At 34.9% G+C, this 14,703-nt stretch overlaps 1 long non-coding RNA gene across 1 annotated transcript in view; it reads right to left on the bottom strand.

Annotated features, from left to right (window-relative positions):
- Positions 1 to 14,483, bottom strand: part of LOC131995007 (uncharacterized) — a 42,983-nt gene extending 28,500 nt beyond the window's left edge. The window contains exon 1 of the long non-coding RNA XR_009397055.1: positions 14,032 to 14,483. This is a non-coding gene — a long non-coding RNA (uncharacterized LOC131995007). The remainder of the gene's footprint in view (positions 1 to 14,031) is intronic.
- Positions 14,484 to 14,703: the final 220 nt, after the last annotated feature.

Below are 14,703 nucleotides of genomic sequence, written 5' to 3'. Positions count from 1 at the left end.
AGGAGTTTTTACATGGCATAGTACCTCACAAATGTTGCCAGTATTGGGAAGGGAAACCACCGCAGAACATTTGTATACCCACCACCATAAAATAGGGGGTATATTCATTTAGTCATTCCATTTGCAACACATCGAAATATTAATTTCCGACCCTACATTTCGACCCTATTTCGGGTAGTCGTAAAAATCTAAGACGATTTAACGTTGTATGTGTGTCTGTCCGTACGTCTATTGTAATCACTCTACAGCCTTCAAAAATTGAGATATTGAGCTGAAATTTGGCACAGATACGTCTTTTTATGTACGCTGGTCAATTTTTTGAACGGGCCAAATCGGACCATATTTGGATATAGCTGTTATATAGACCGATCTGCCTATAAAGGATCTAATACTCATAAATGCTTATATTTTATCCAATTTTGCTGAAATTTGAAACAGTGAGTAGTTTAAGGCTTACTGACATCAGACCCAAATATGGTTCAGATCGGATTATTTATGTAGAGATATGGCTGCCATATAGACCGATCTACCGATAAAGGGTCTGAAGTCCTTAAAAGCTTAATTTTTTACCGATTTCGCTGAAATTTGAAACAGAATTTTTTTAAGGCTTTCGACATCCGACTAAATATAGTCCAGATCGGACTATATTAAGATATTGCTGTTATATAGACCGATTGTCGATAAAAGGTCTAAAGCCCATAAAAGCTTTATTTTTTATCCGATTTCACTGAAATTTGAAATAGTGAGTTGTTTTTAGCCTCCCGACATCCGCCCCAAATATGGGTCAGATCAGACTTTATAGATATAGCTGTCATATAGACCGATCTTCAAATTTAGGGTCTTATCCCATAAAAAACTGATTTGTCTGAAAATTTTACTTGTACATGCGTTCTCGGGACCAGAATAAAATATGATTGAGACCAGCCCCTATTAAGATACAACTACGTATATAGTAGTGGAGTTATAATAAAATACGATGATTATTATATCCTTGTTTAATTTGGTCCACATCGGTCCAGATTTGGTTAAGGGTGCCACATAGAAAGCACTCTCGATTTAAAGTCTTGGCCCTATAAAAAGCGCATTCATTATCGAATTTCGTTGAAATTTGACAAAGTGACTTCAGTTAGAACATCTGATCTGTATGGTGTTCATTGCTGTCGCGAGAAACAGATTTTGGGAAGATTGGTCACATACAGCGGTCAAAAAAAGTATTCATCATTCAATGTTTTTTTTTTAATAAGTCTACAAAAGACAATTGGAATAAAAACATATTAAACTAATGATGCAGTAGTGCTTGTGTGATACATATGTACACAATTTCATTGTTTTTAAAGAAAAAAATAGTATTTATTGGAACAAAAAGGGCCATTTTACAGCTGAACACAAAAAATTAAACAAAAAAAGTATTCATCATTGCAAAAAAACAAAAAAATAAATAACATAATTTAAAAAAATTAATACTTTGTTATTCGACCACCGCGTCTTATAACTTCTTTTAACGGTTTGACATCGATTGGACTAATTTAGCGGTTATATTTTGGTCTATATTGGTCCATTCCTCCATTATCACCTGTTGCATTTGACTCTTGCTCGAAAAATTGCGCGTTCTCAATTTGCGTTCGAAATGTTCCCAAAGATGTTCAATTGGGTTCAAGTCGGGACTTTGAGGAGGAGTTTTAATGACTTTGGGGCAGTTATACAGCATCCACATCTTGGTATTTAAAGCAGAATGTTTGGGGTCATTATCTTGATAATATTGAAAGTTATTACCAAGCCCAAGTTTTACAGCACTATCTTTTAAATTCCTCTTTAAAATGTCAATGTAATACTTATGATCCATTACTCCATTAATAATTTCAAGATTTCCCGCTCCTGAAGCCGCCATACACCCCCAAACCATTAAACCACCTCCACCATGTTTTACAGTAGCAACTGTGTTTCGTTCTTCAAGCTCTGTATTTGGTTTTCTGTACACTATGACCTTTCCATCGCACCCAAAAAGATTAAACTTGCTCTCGTCTGCAAAAATGACTGTTTTCCAAAATGATTCGGGCTGTTTTACATACATTTTTGCGAAGTTTAGCCTTTTCACTCGGTTTATTTTATTTATAAAGGGCTTCTTACGTGCAGTTCTTCCTCTGTAACTATGCCTTTTGAGTGTATTTCGAATTGTTTGTGTAGTAACTTCCTTCCCTAAATATTCCATAGTGTTTTTACGAAGAATGGTCGCATTTGTCTTCGGAGTTTTCTGAACTTGCCGCACTAGCCAACGCACATCTCCAACTGAAAGTGCTTTTGGTCGACCAGATCTTGGTTTATTGTCAACAGTTTTCGTTTCTGTCCACTTTCTGATGATGGATTGTATAGTAGATCGTGGTCTATTTAATATTTCACTGATAGTTTTTTGAGTTAAACCATTCCTGTGGTGTTTTATTATCAAAACTTTTACCTCATCAGAAACCTCGTTTTGCTTACGACCCATTTTGACAAAAACTATATTTTCAATGAAATTAAATATTTGCTGTCAAGGGCAAAGCCTTGACAAATAATATTTGAATTTGACTTTGATGATAGCACATCAATGATGAATACTTTTTTTGTTCTGTTTTTGGTGTTATTATATAAAATTGCATTTTTTGCGCTAATTAAATTTATTTTTTGAATTTATTTTAAAACATATTACGAAAAATAAACTATTGCATAAAACTGCATTATTTGTTTACTTTAAATTTTCTTCAATTACCCAAAATAAGTGAATTTATTATCAATTTTGCTAATGATGAATACTTTTTTTGACCGCTGTACATATTTTTTGGCGTAGAGACGAAGTCTATTGAAGTTGGAAAAAAATCGGTTCAGACTTGGATATAGCTCCCATATATATATCCGGCTTGCAGTAATAATGAAATAAAATGGTCATTTGGTTAGCGATTTTCTATATATATATATTTATATATATATATATATATATATATATATATATATATATATATATATATATATATATATATATATATATATATATATATATATATATATATATATATATATATATATATATATATATATATATATATATATATATATATATATATATATATATATATATATAAATATATATAAATATATATATATATATAGAAAATCGCTAACCAAATGACCATTTTTTTTCATTATTACTGCAAGCCGGATATATATATGGGAGCTATATCCAAGTCTGAACCGATTTTTTTCCAACTTCAATAGACTTCGTCTCTACGCCAAAAAATATGTATGTGACAAATTTGAAGACGATCGGATGAAAATTGCGACCTGTAGTTTGTACATAAATTAACATGGATAGACAGACAGACGGTCAGACATACAGTTATTCTGAGTCGATTGGTATACTTATCAATGGATTTATCTCTTTTCCTTCTGAGTATTACAAGCTAATTCACTAAGTTATAATACCCTGTTCCACAGTAGTACCACAGAAAAGTTTTATTACACTTTTTTATGGAAAAGGGTACATTTAGTACTCTTTCCTAAGGAAAAGGGAAAAATTTAGTATGCTTTCCGAAGAAAAAATGTTCCATCAGTCCCATTCCTAAGGGAAGGGAAGATTCAGTACTCTTTACTAAGTGACAGGATAGATTAAGTACCCTTCCCAAGGGGACAGGCCAGTTTTGGTTTCCTTCCCAAAGAGTTTCCTTTCCAAAGGGTCACCGTTCCAAAGAGAAAGGTTAGTTCATTCCCCTTTCCAAAGGGAAAATGTTGTCTCAGTACCCTTTTCAAGAGAAAGTGTAGTTCCAGTACACTTTCCAAAGGGAAAGAGTAGTTTTAGTCCCCTTTCTAAAGGGAAAGGATAGTTTCAATACTCTTTCCAAAGGGAAAGGGTAGTTTTCTTAGAGCAAAATGTACTTTTAGTACATTTTCCTTAGAAAATGGGTAAATTTTCTAAGAGAAAGGGTAGTTTTAGTAACATGTTTTTTTAAAGGGTAGTTTCAGTACTCTCTCTAAAGAAAGGGTAGTTTCAGTACTCTTTCCAAAGAAAGGGTAGTTTAAGTACCCTTTCCTATGAAAGGTAGTTTAGTACTCTTTCCAAAGAAAAGGTAGTTTCAGTACCCTTTCCTATGAAAGGTAGCTTCAGTACTCTTTACTAAGAAAGGGTAGTTTAAGTTCTCTTTCCTAAGAAAGTGTAGTTTTAGCACCATTTCCGTTGCCTTATGTACATAAACAGGTTAAGTTTTTGAACTGGCCAAATTGGATCATATTTGATTAAAGCTCACTTAAAACCTGTTTTTTTTGATTTAATGTCTCGAGTTCATAAAAAAACATATTATTTGATAGTTCAGCTAATGTCTTGAGTTCATATAGGCCACATTTTTTTGCTAGTTCAGCTAATTTTGGGACCAATAAATACACAGAAATAAAAGTTGTCCTAACTTTATATATGTCCAGTTTTTAAGAAAACAATTCCTTTGCTGAAAGATTTTTTGCTTGGTATTAAGAAATTGTTTAGCTTATATGTTGATTTAAAATGTACTTCATTTTGCATGTTATTGTTAAAGGCAAAAATATCGTCGAAAGTTAGGAAATCGACTTGAAGAGAAGGACAACGTTAAGATGTTAAGTTCATTGTTTGGATTTTTAAGTAAATAAGAAATTGATTCATCTGTGAAGTAAAATTAGAAACAGAAAGGTTCTGATCGTTAAAAAGTAGCGACTTAAATCAAAAGATAGCATCTTTACTTTTGCAGATTCGCTTCTTTGGCTCACAATCCTAAGATCAAGGAGAAAAGGACAAAATCGTAAAATTAGAGTCTCCCGTTTTAAGTGTATACTGTGTGGCTAATAAAAACAGAGTTGATCTTGCCATATGGATCTGTTGTTCATATTTTTTGTAATTAAATCTGATTTCAGAACACATCTATTTATGTTATTTGTCACTACAAAGGGTTTTAGTTTTGTAAACGGATCTTTAACACAGACAGTTTAATTTAAGACAGATACAGTAGATTACTCCCGTTTGTATACAATTGACGTGATAATATTAGCGTTATAAAGATCATATCTCCTAGGTAATGTAAAGAATTTATGTTAAACAATAAAAATGCAATAATAAGACTCTAAACTACTTAATATAATAATTTGTTTCTACATTTGTTTTTATTACAGCCCCGAGTTCCGTTTTAACTTTACCCTTAAGGGAATTCTCACGTTTATATTTTATTCAAAACAAAAATTATTGCATTGTTATAGAAGATGACACAATTATGATATAAAGTATATGAATTAAACGCTAAGACACGTAAACAGAATTCAAATTAAATATTTGTACCCCCCTTATTGAGTCACAATACATTTCTATACAAAAGTTTTTGATTACATTATTCAAAAACAAGTAAAAGGGCATTAAGTTCGGCCGGGCCGAACTTTGGATTCCCACCACCTCGGATATATATGTAAACCCCCTTTCGTCACAATCCTGTGAATATTGTATAACTTAAGCACCCAAATTCGGCACGGACATTGAGTGGTCTAATAAATATAAATCACTGTTCAATTTTGTAGAACAAAATATTGGCAGCTATATCCAAACCGATCTGAACCATATAGGACACGGATGTCGAAAAGCCTAACATATTTAACTGCGCCAAATTTCAACAAAATCGGATAATAAATGCGCATTTTATAGGGCCAAGACTTTAAATCGAGAGATTTGGACCGATATGGACCAAATTAAACGAGGATATAATAATCATCCTATTTTTTTATAACTCCACTACTATATCTGTAGTTATATCTTAATAGTGGCTGGTCTCGATTATATTTTATTCAGGTCCCGAGAACTCATATACAAGTAACATTTACAATAAATCTGTTTTATATGGGATTAAGACCCTTAATTGGAAAATCGGTCTATATGACAGCTATATGTATATAGTCTGATCTAAATTATATGTGGATCGGATGTCGGGAAGCTTAAACCAACTCACTATTTAAAATTTCGACGAAATCGGGTAATAAAATGAGTTTCAGACCCTTAATCGGCATATCGGTCTATATGGCAGCTATATCTAAATACATTCTGATATTAAATATATTTGGGTCAGATGGCGGTTCGCTTCAACCAACTCACGGATTAAAATTTCAGCGAAATTGGGTAATAAATGCAGCTTTTATGGGTTCCAGACCCTTAAACGGCAGATCGGTATATATGATAGCTATATCTAAATATATTTCGATCTAAAACATATTTGGGGCTGATGTCGGGAAGCTTAAAACAACTCACTGTTTCAAATGTTAACGAAATTGAATAAAAAGTAAAGCTTTTATGGGCTTCAGGCCCCCCTCTACATATAGTCCGATCAGAACCATATTTGGAACCTATGTTAGGAGGCCTAAAACAATTCAATGTTTCAAACTTTTGCGAAATCGGATAAAAAATAAAGCTTTTATTGGCTTCACCCCCCTTATCGGCAGATCGGTCTATATGGCAGCTATATCGAAATAGTCTGATCTGTACCATATTAAGGTACATATATCGATAGGCCCAAAACAACTGTTTCAAACTTCATCGAAATCGGATAAAAAATAAAGCCTTTATTTAAGCGAAATTTTGTAAGTCCTCTTATATTAACCTAAAAAAAACAATTGTTTTTCAAATTTGGGTTCCAATGTACAAGGGTGATGCCCCACCCCAAAAACCCCCAAACATGGAATTCAAATGAAAGGTAATTGAGAGTAGAAAAGAATTTGACACCCACTTTTGGGGCCGCCCATCCCCAAAATACCCCTTAACGGGACATATTTATCGAGCATAGCAATTTGGGGCTCAAATAAAAGGTATTTGGGTGTAGACCATAGAATTGATATCTATTTTTTGGGATCAAATGACTGGGGATCCATCCCCAAACACCGCCCAATAGAGCTTTTTACTGACCATGTCGATATATGGATCTCAAATGAAAGGTTTTTAGGAGTAAAGCATGAATTTGATATCAACATTCGGGAAGAAATGTTTGAGGGGCCGTTCCACCTCCAATGATGCCGACACACAGGACATACTTGTATCTACTACCAACTAAATTTCCCATGAACATTTCATCAAGGAACAGGGAATACTTCTCCAATTTCAATGAATGCAGTACGATTAATGTTTAAGCTCAATGATAAGGGGCCTCCTTTTTATAGCCGAGTCCGAACGGCGTGCCGCAGTGCGTGTTCTCTTTGGAAAGAAGTTTTTACATTTCATAGTACCTCATAAATGTTGCTAGCATTAGAAGGGAAAACCACCGCTGAAAATTTTTCTGATGGTCTCGCCAGGCTTCGAACCCAGGCATTCAGCGTCATAGGCGGACATGATAAGCTCTGCGCCACGATGGACACAGTTACACATGGGAATATGGGGCTTAAATTAGGGCTGAAAAGTCTAGTCCTAGACTTCGACCCCGGGTCGCAATCTAAGTCGGATTGGGAGAATTAAGCCCGGAGAGCGGTTCGTAGTCAAGCGTGCTCAACTCCGAACCGAAATCTGACTCCGGCTCAGTAGTCCGACTTCGGCTCAAGGTTCAATAGTCCGACTTCGTAGCCCTGGCTTAAATAACATAGTAGAGAGTGAAAGTAGACGCGCTAGAGTGGGTTCAGTTCAGTTAGTTTTCTATGAAAACCAAATTTGTCTGTTTGCGCTTTCTCTTTTTTTATACCCTCCACCATAGGATGGGTTTATACTAATTTCGTCATTCTATTTGTAACTCCTCGAAATATTCATATAAGATTTCATAAAGTATATATATTTTCGATCGACATGACATTTTAAGTCGATCTGTTTGTCGAAAGCACGCTAACTTTCGAAGCAGTACAGCTAGCCGCTTGAAAATTGGCATAATTACTTCTTATTAGTGTAGGTCGGTTGGGATTGTAAATGGGCCACATCGATCTATGTTTTGATATAGCTGCCATATAAACCGATCTTGGATCTTGTCTTCTAGAGCCACTAGAGGGCGCATTTCCTATCCGATTTGGCTGAAATTTGGCGTGACGTGTGTCGTTATGAATTCCAACAATTGTGTTAAGTATGGTTCAAATCGGTCCATAACCTGATATAGCTGTCATATAAACCGAACTGGGTCTTGATTTCTTGAGCCTCTAGAGGGCGCGATTCCTATCCGATTTGGCTAAAATTTGGCATAACGTGTTTCGTTATGTCTTCCAACAACTGTGCTAAGTATGGTTCAAATCGGTTTATAACCTGATATAGCTGCCATATAAACCGATCTGGGTCTTGACTTCTTGAGCATCTAGAGGACGCAATTCCCATCCGATTTGGCTGAATTTTGGCACGACATCTTTTGTTATGACTTCTAGCAAATGTGTTGATTATGGTTCAAATCAGCCCATAACCTAATATAGCTTACATATAAACCGATCTTGAGTCTTGACTTCTTGAGCCTCTAGAGGACGCAATTCCCATTCGATTTGGCTGAATTTTGGCACGACGTGTTTTGTTATGAGTTCTAGCAAATGTGTTGAGTATGGTTCAAATCGGCCCATAACCTAATATAGCTGTCATATAAACCGATCTGGGATCTTGGGCTCTGGGATCTGGAGGGCGCAGTTATCCGATTTGACTGAATGTTGTATAATGGTTGAATATGGTCTGAATAAGTCTATTGCCTGCTACAGCTCCCATATAAACCGATTTCGCTATTTTACTTCCTGTTTTGGTCTTAAAATCTTATTGAGATTCCATTGCAGGATATTGTCCGGCTTTAGACCATTGTTTAAAGCTTTCTATTCGAAGAATACCGTAGCAAAAAACAGTAAAAGTGTGTTATTGCTGGAAGCATTTGATTGGATATCCGTATCACGATTTCATTTTCAAACATTCGCGATACGGATAGCCAGTCAAATGCTTCCAGCAAAAAACACTTTTGCTAACTTTTAAATATTTTTTTATGCTATTCTTTGAATAGAAAGCAATAAACAATAGTTTAATGTCCTGCGATGGAATCTCAATAAAACCAAATTTTGTCAAAATTTTCTATGAACGTCAATTTGGACGAGAATTTCTATCAAAATTAAATTTCGACGAAGTTTTCATTTTATAAAAAACCTGAATTTGTATTCTGACACCAATTAGATGATAGTTTAGAACCGACTAATGCGACTGATTTTGGCGGCTTTTGCGATCGGTTTGACAATTTGGCAATTTTTGCAACATAAGTAAACGAGTGTTTACGAATGGGGGGTCGTAGTACCCCCCATGGAAAATGTCTAGCTACGCCAATGATGGGCACTATATCCAAATGTAAACTGATTTCTTCCAATATCAATAGGCTTCGTCTCTAGATCAATAAAGATGTTTGACCCAAATTTGAAGACGATGAAATGAAAATTTCGATCTGTATTTTAGGGATTTTGAATGATCTCGGACCTCATAGACCCTTCCCCCTGGCTACGTCCCTGTGACAATTTACGATGGACAGACAGACAGACAGATGGACATAGCTAAATCGAATAAGAAAGAGATTCTGAATCGATAGTTATCAATGCATCTAACTCTCTTCCTTCTGGCTGTTACAAACAAGCACACTAAGTTATAATACCCTGTACCGCAGTAATGGTGTAGGGTATTCAAAATGACAGTATTTATTTTATGAAATGTTTCAAATTCTATACAATACAATTATCAGAATCTAAAATTATGAATTGCGGGAATTTACACATGGTGATTTTATCAATTGAAATTGTATCTTCTTCTGGTAGTGGAGCATAAACGTATTAAAAATAATTCTATTGATAGATCAGAAAAAGTACATTATAATTTTATTCAATGGTGGTTGTATGATATTATTCAGAGCATCCCATTATAAAAAAGGCTGAGTAACTAACTAATTGCGACATTCAGTGCAATTGGTACACCGACAGATTTTATTATTGCCTCTCATCTTCATATATATTAAGCTTATTTTGTTTTTGAAATATCTTTTTTCTTTGTCTCGAACTAGGAGTGCTCCCCCTTTATATATTTATTAAATATTGTAATCTAGTGACTAATTATATTGAACCACTGATTGTTTTCTTATTTTTAATATCATTAAGTTTATGGTACTTTTTTATTTATTTTTATAACAAAAGATAGCGAACGCTTCTTATTATCGTTGGTACAGAAAAACCCCAACAAATATTAAAAGTGCAGCGATATATGCAAATATTTCTACCAACTGATAGAAACCTAATAAGAATATTACGGTACGAAATAAACAAAAAGATAATTTTTATACTAACAAAAAACAAAATGTGTCAAAATAACATCTTAGACTTTGTCATTAAAAAAATTTTGTTGAAATTTGATTTTCATTGAATAATTCGTGGAAATTTGATTTTCAAAAAAAAATTAATTTTTAATTCATTAAAAATTCTTCGAAAGGTTATTTTTAGAAAATTTAGTCAACATTGGATTTTATAGAAATTTAGGTCAAAATTATTTTTCATATAAAATTTCGTTTAAACTTGATTTTCAAAAAATTATTTGTCGAAATTGTATTTTTCTTTAGTCGAACTTAAATGACCACGAGACTGTGTATAAGGAAGGAGACATTGTATTTTAGTACCCACCACCGAAGGATGGGGGTATATTCATTTTGTCATTCCGTTTGCAACACATCGAAATATCCATTTCCGACCCTATAAAGTATATATATTCTTGATCAGCGTAAAAATCTAAGACGATCTAGACATGTCCGTCTGTCTGTTGAAATCACGCTACAGTCTTTAAAAATAGAGATATTGAGCTGAAATTTTGCACAGATTCTTTTTTTGCCTATAAGCAGGTTAAGTTCGAAGATGGGCTATATCGGACTATATCTTGATATAGCCCCCATATAGACCGATCCGCCGATTTAGGGTCTTACGCCCATAAAAGCCACATTTTTATCCGATTTCACTGAAATTTGGAACAGTGAGTTGTGTTAGGCCCTTCGACATCCTTCGTCAATTTGGCTCAGATCGGTCCAGATTTGGATATATCTGTCATATAGACCGATCCTCCGATTTAGTAGACCCTATAAAAGCCCATAAAAGCCACATTTTTTATCCGATTTCGTTGAAATTTGGGACAGTGAGTTGTGTAAGGCCCATCGACATTGGTCGTTAATTTGGCTTAGATCGGTTCAGATTTGGATATAGCTGCCATATAGATCGATCCTCCGATTTATGGTGTTAGGCCCATAAAAGGCACATTTATTGTCCGATTTTGCTGAAATTTAAGACAGTGAGTTGTGTTGGGCACTTCGACATATTTCTTCAATTTGGTCCAGATCGGTTCAGATTTGGATATAGCTGTCATATAGACCGATTTCTTGATTTGTGGTTTTGGGCCCATAAAATGCTCATTTATTGTCCGATGTCGTCGAAATTTGGGACAGTGAGTTAAGCCCCTTGACTTACTTCTGCAATATCGCACAGATCGGTCCAGATTTAGATATAGCTGCCATATAGACCAATATCTAGGTTTTAGGTTTTGGGGCTATAAAAGACGCATTTATTGTCCGAGAAATTTGAGACAGTGAGTTTGGTTAGGCTCTTCGACGTCCTTCCTTAATTTTGCCCAGATCGGTCCAGATTTGAATATAGCTGCCATATAGACCGATCTCTCGATTTAAGGTTTTGGGCCCATAAAAGAAACATTTATTGTCCGATGACATTTTTATGCAACTTGGCTCAAATCGGTCCAGATTTGGATATAGCTGCCATGTAGACCGATATCTCGATTTAAAGTCTTGGCCCCATAAAAGGCGCATTTATAATCCGATTTCACTGATATTTGACACAGTGACTTATGTCAGGCTTTTCGACATCCGTGTCGTATATAGTTCAGATCGGTTTATTTTTACATATAGCTTATGTATTTATTAGTATTTGGTCCAAATCGGAACATATTTGGGTATAACTGATATGGGACATAAGGTATGAAATTTTCACCGAATTTTCATGAAATTTTCATATATACCCGAGGTGGTGGTATATACGTTATGAATTGAAGAAAAGAAATTGCCAGCTATCAGACAATCGGGCATTGGCAGAAGCATTCTGGGGATGGTTAGACCCTCGTCAGTGACTAATGTATCAGATCCTTCCGTCTGACTAGCCCACAGTTTCCCACACAGGCATTCGGCGTCTTAGGCGGACATGCTAACCTCCGCGCCACGGTTGCCTCCAATTTAGCATTAATGCTTCACATAAGTATTCAAAGGATTCACTATAGGTTAGGTCATATCGTTGAAATTTAATCTTCATAGGAAATTTAGTTTGGTCTGGAACGAGCTTGTTCACCTACAGGAGCTAGACGAGGATCGCCACCACCACATGAAAATGTGGCTAGGACAACGACAACAACAACAACAGCGGCCTACCACTGAAACTCTCCTTCGTTACCGCTAATTTCCGCGATTGCAATTGTAGCTACCTGTTGTACACATGGAGCATTCCATTAACTGTAACCTTTTGGCCTTCCCGGTAGCTCTCATCTGAGCTTCTCATGATAACACTCAAATCGGAGATCAGAGTTCCAGCCTGTGTATAGCCTCATAGTTATCCCGTGGTCGGGTTTCATTTGTGTTTTTATTGTAGTTACTTTTTGCATTTGGGGATAGCGATCTTTGGCAAGCTTCTTTACCATAGCAGGGGAACAACGAGTTAGCGGTGCGCTAAACACTTGGTCCCAAATTTGGTTATATTTATTTTAGTTCTATTTGTCCCAATCGGAGTACGCTTCCGCTCTGGAGACGCTTGGGAAAATTTAAGATTTTGATTCGTAGCCTAATCAAAATTAGCTTTCATTTAACTACCATATTGAACCGATCGTTCAGCATGATCGCTCGGTGAGTTTTTTTGTGTTTGATGGTTTCTTTGATTCTTGGCCCAAATTAAAATGACAAATAACACATAATTACGAATAATTTGTGCAACATACTTTTGAGATTGGTATATATGTCCTCTTATGGAAGAGCATTCCTCCCATAAAAGTTTGGTTAAAGTTACAGTCCGATAAAAACTCGGTAAGACAATTTGCAAGTGGAGGTAACGATTCTCGTCAAGCTTCTTTAGGTGAGTAAGCTCGTTCCGGTTCATTAGATCGATCTCCACGGGAACATGATGGCCATTGGTTATTTAAAGGCGCCAATAACTCGCCTTGTCCTGTCAAGTTAGTTATCCCGTGCAGGGTACGTTTCTTGATGTTCAGTTGCGCTTTATATATAGCCCTTCTCAATGTTTTTGTTATTTTCTCTCTCATTTGCTCTCTGACTTTTCTAATGCAGTGTATGTGAGCCAATATCAATTTGATTTTGCATTCATTTTAATTTATAATTGTTTATTAACATTCATATTGTAGACGTATGTATATATGTATGTAGCGCAAAGTCATGTATACATGTATGCATATGTACATAGATAAGTTATGTGAGCAGTGGGTAACCGTAAACAAACGGAAGAAAATCAAAACAAATATGTCTGCGGTTGCACACCGCCGCACAGTTCAGTTTTTCTATGATAATTAGTTCGTAATTTAACACCGCATACCACTACATTGAAATGATGAGAGCAAAAATGAACTAAACAATAAAGTAGAAAGAAACAGACCACTCCTAAAGAATAAACAATGAGCAATTTAATGTAGTTTAACTATTTCATCAGTGTAAAACGATGTTAAAAAATTTTAACTCAAACTAAGACGGTCGATAAACGATTTAATTGTGTTCTTTTCCACCAGGGAATCAGGATACAAATGAACGGTACATTGAGAAAATGAAGAAGCAAATGATAATACATGTATGTGCGGCAGGTATAAGATCAAAATAAAATGAATGACAATATGGTATTTTTGCAAATTCATTGTAAAAATGTTTACCTTTAACAATTTCGAATTTTTGTAAATAAATGACGTACATACATAGTATTAATAGAAATGGGGAAAATGCAAACAAAAATAATGCCATGTGAAGGCATGCAATAAAAGCAACGCAATTATACATGACTTACCCAATGTTATTTTCTCAGAAATTTTAATACCAATACAAAGTTTCTTCTAAATGTGTTCAATAAAAAAACCATTTGTATCTTGTCTGAAATGTCAATTTTCAAAATATTTAGGTATTGCGTAGTAGTTAAATTTTACTTTGTTTAATTTTTACATTCACTAGCTCGCACTGGAAACTGAGTGATTTTTGCAATTTTCTGTTATTTGCAATTCTCCAAAACGCACAACGAATTTACTCTTAGCACTTAGTAGGTATAGATGGAAAATGTGTTTTTTTATGTAAGCAGTTTAGCCATATTGTCTACCTCGTATTGTCTTGTAATAAAAATTCAAGCTAACTTCTTTGTAATGTTGTAATTAGGGTTTCTTTTGGTTAATTTGTTGTTGTTTTGCAGTTGCGAGTTTGTAAAACACTGACAACATAAAAAATAAAACAAGGGGAATATGGGAGATACTTACAAAAAAAGCAAACGAAAACAAAATAATGATAACAGCTGATTTCCCCAAATTGCAGTGCTACCAGTTATTTTTGAGAAAAATCCCTAAAAATGTTAAAGTGTTGCCACCAGAAATCCTAATTTAATAGGTTTGTTCTGTTAGTGATTGGAAATATGATAATTCTTGTGTGTACAGGATTTCACTCAGGATTCACTGAATAAGGTTAAGCCAAGCGA

Source organism: Stomoxys calcitrans, chromosome 2 (assembly GCF_963082655.1).
Source record: "Stomoxys calcitrans chromosome 2, idStoCalc2.1, whole genome shotgun sequence".
Lineage (NCBI taxonomy): Eukaryota > Metazoa > Arthropoda > Insecta > Diptera > Muscidae > Stomoxys > Stomoxys calcitrans.
Note: the sequence above shows the minus strand (reverse complement) of the source record. Positions and strands in the feature narration are given on the sequence as shown.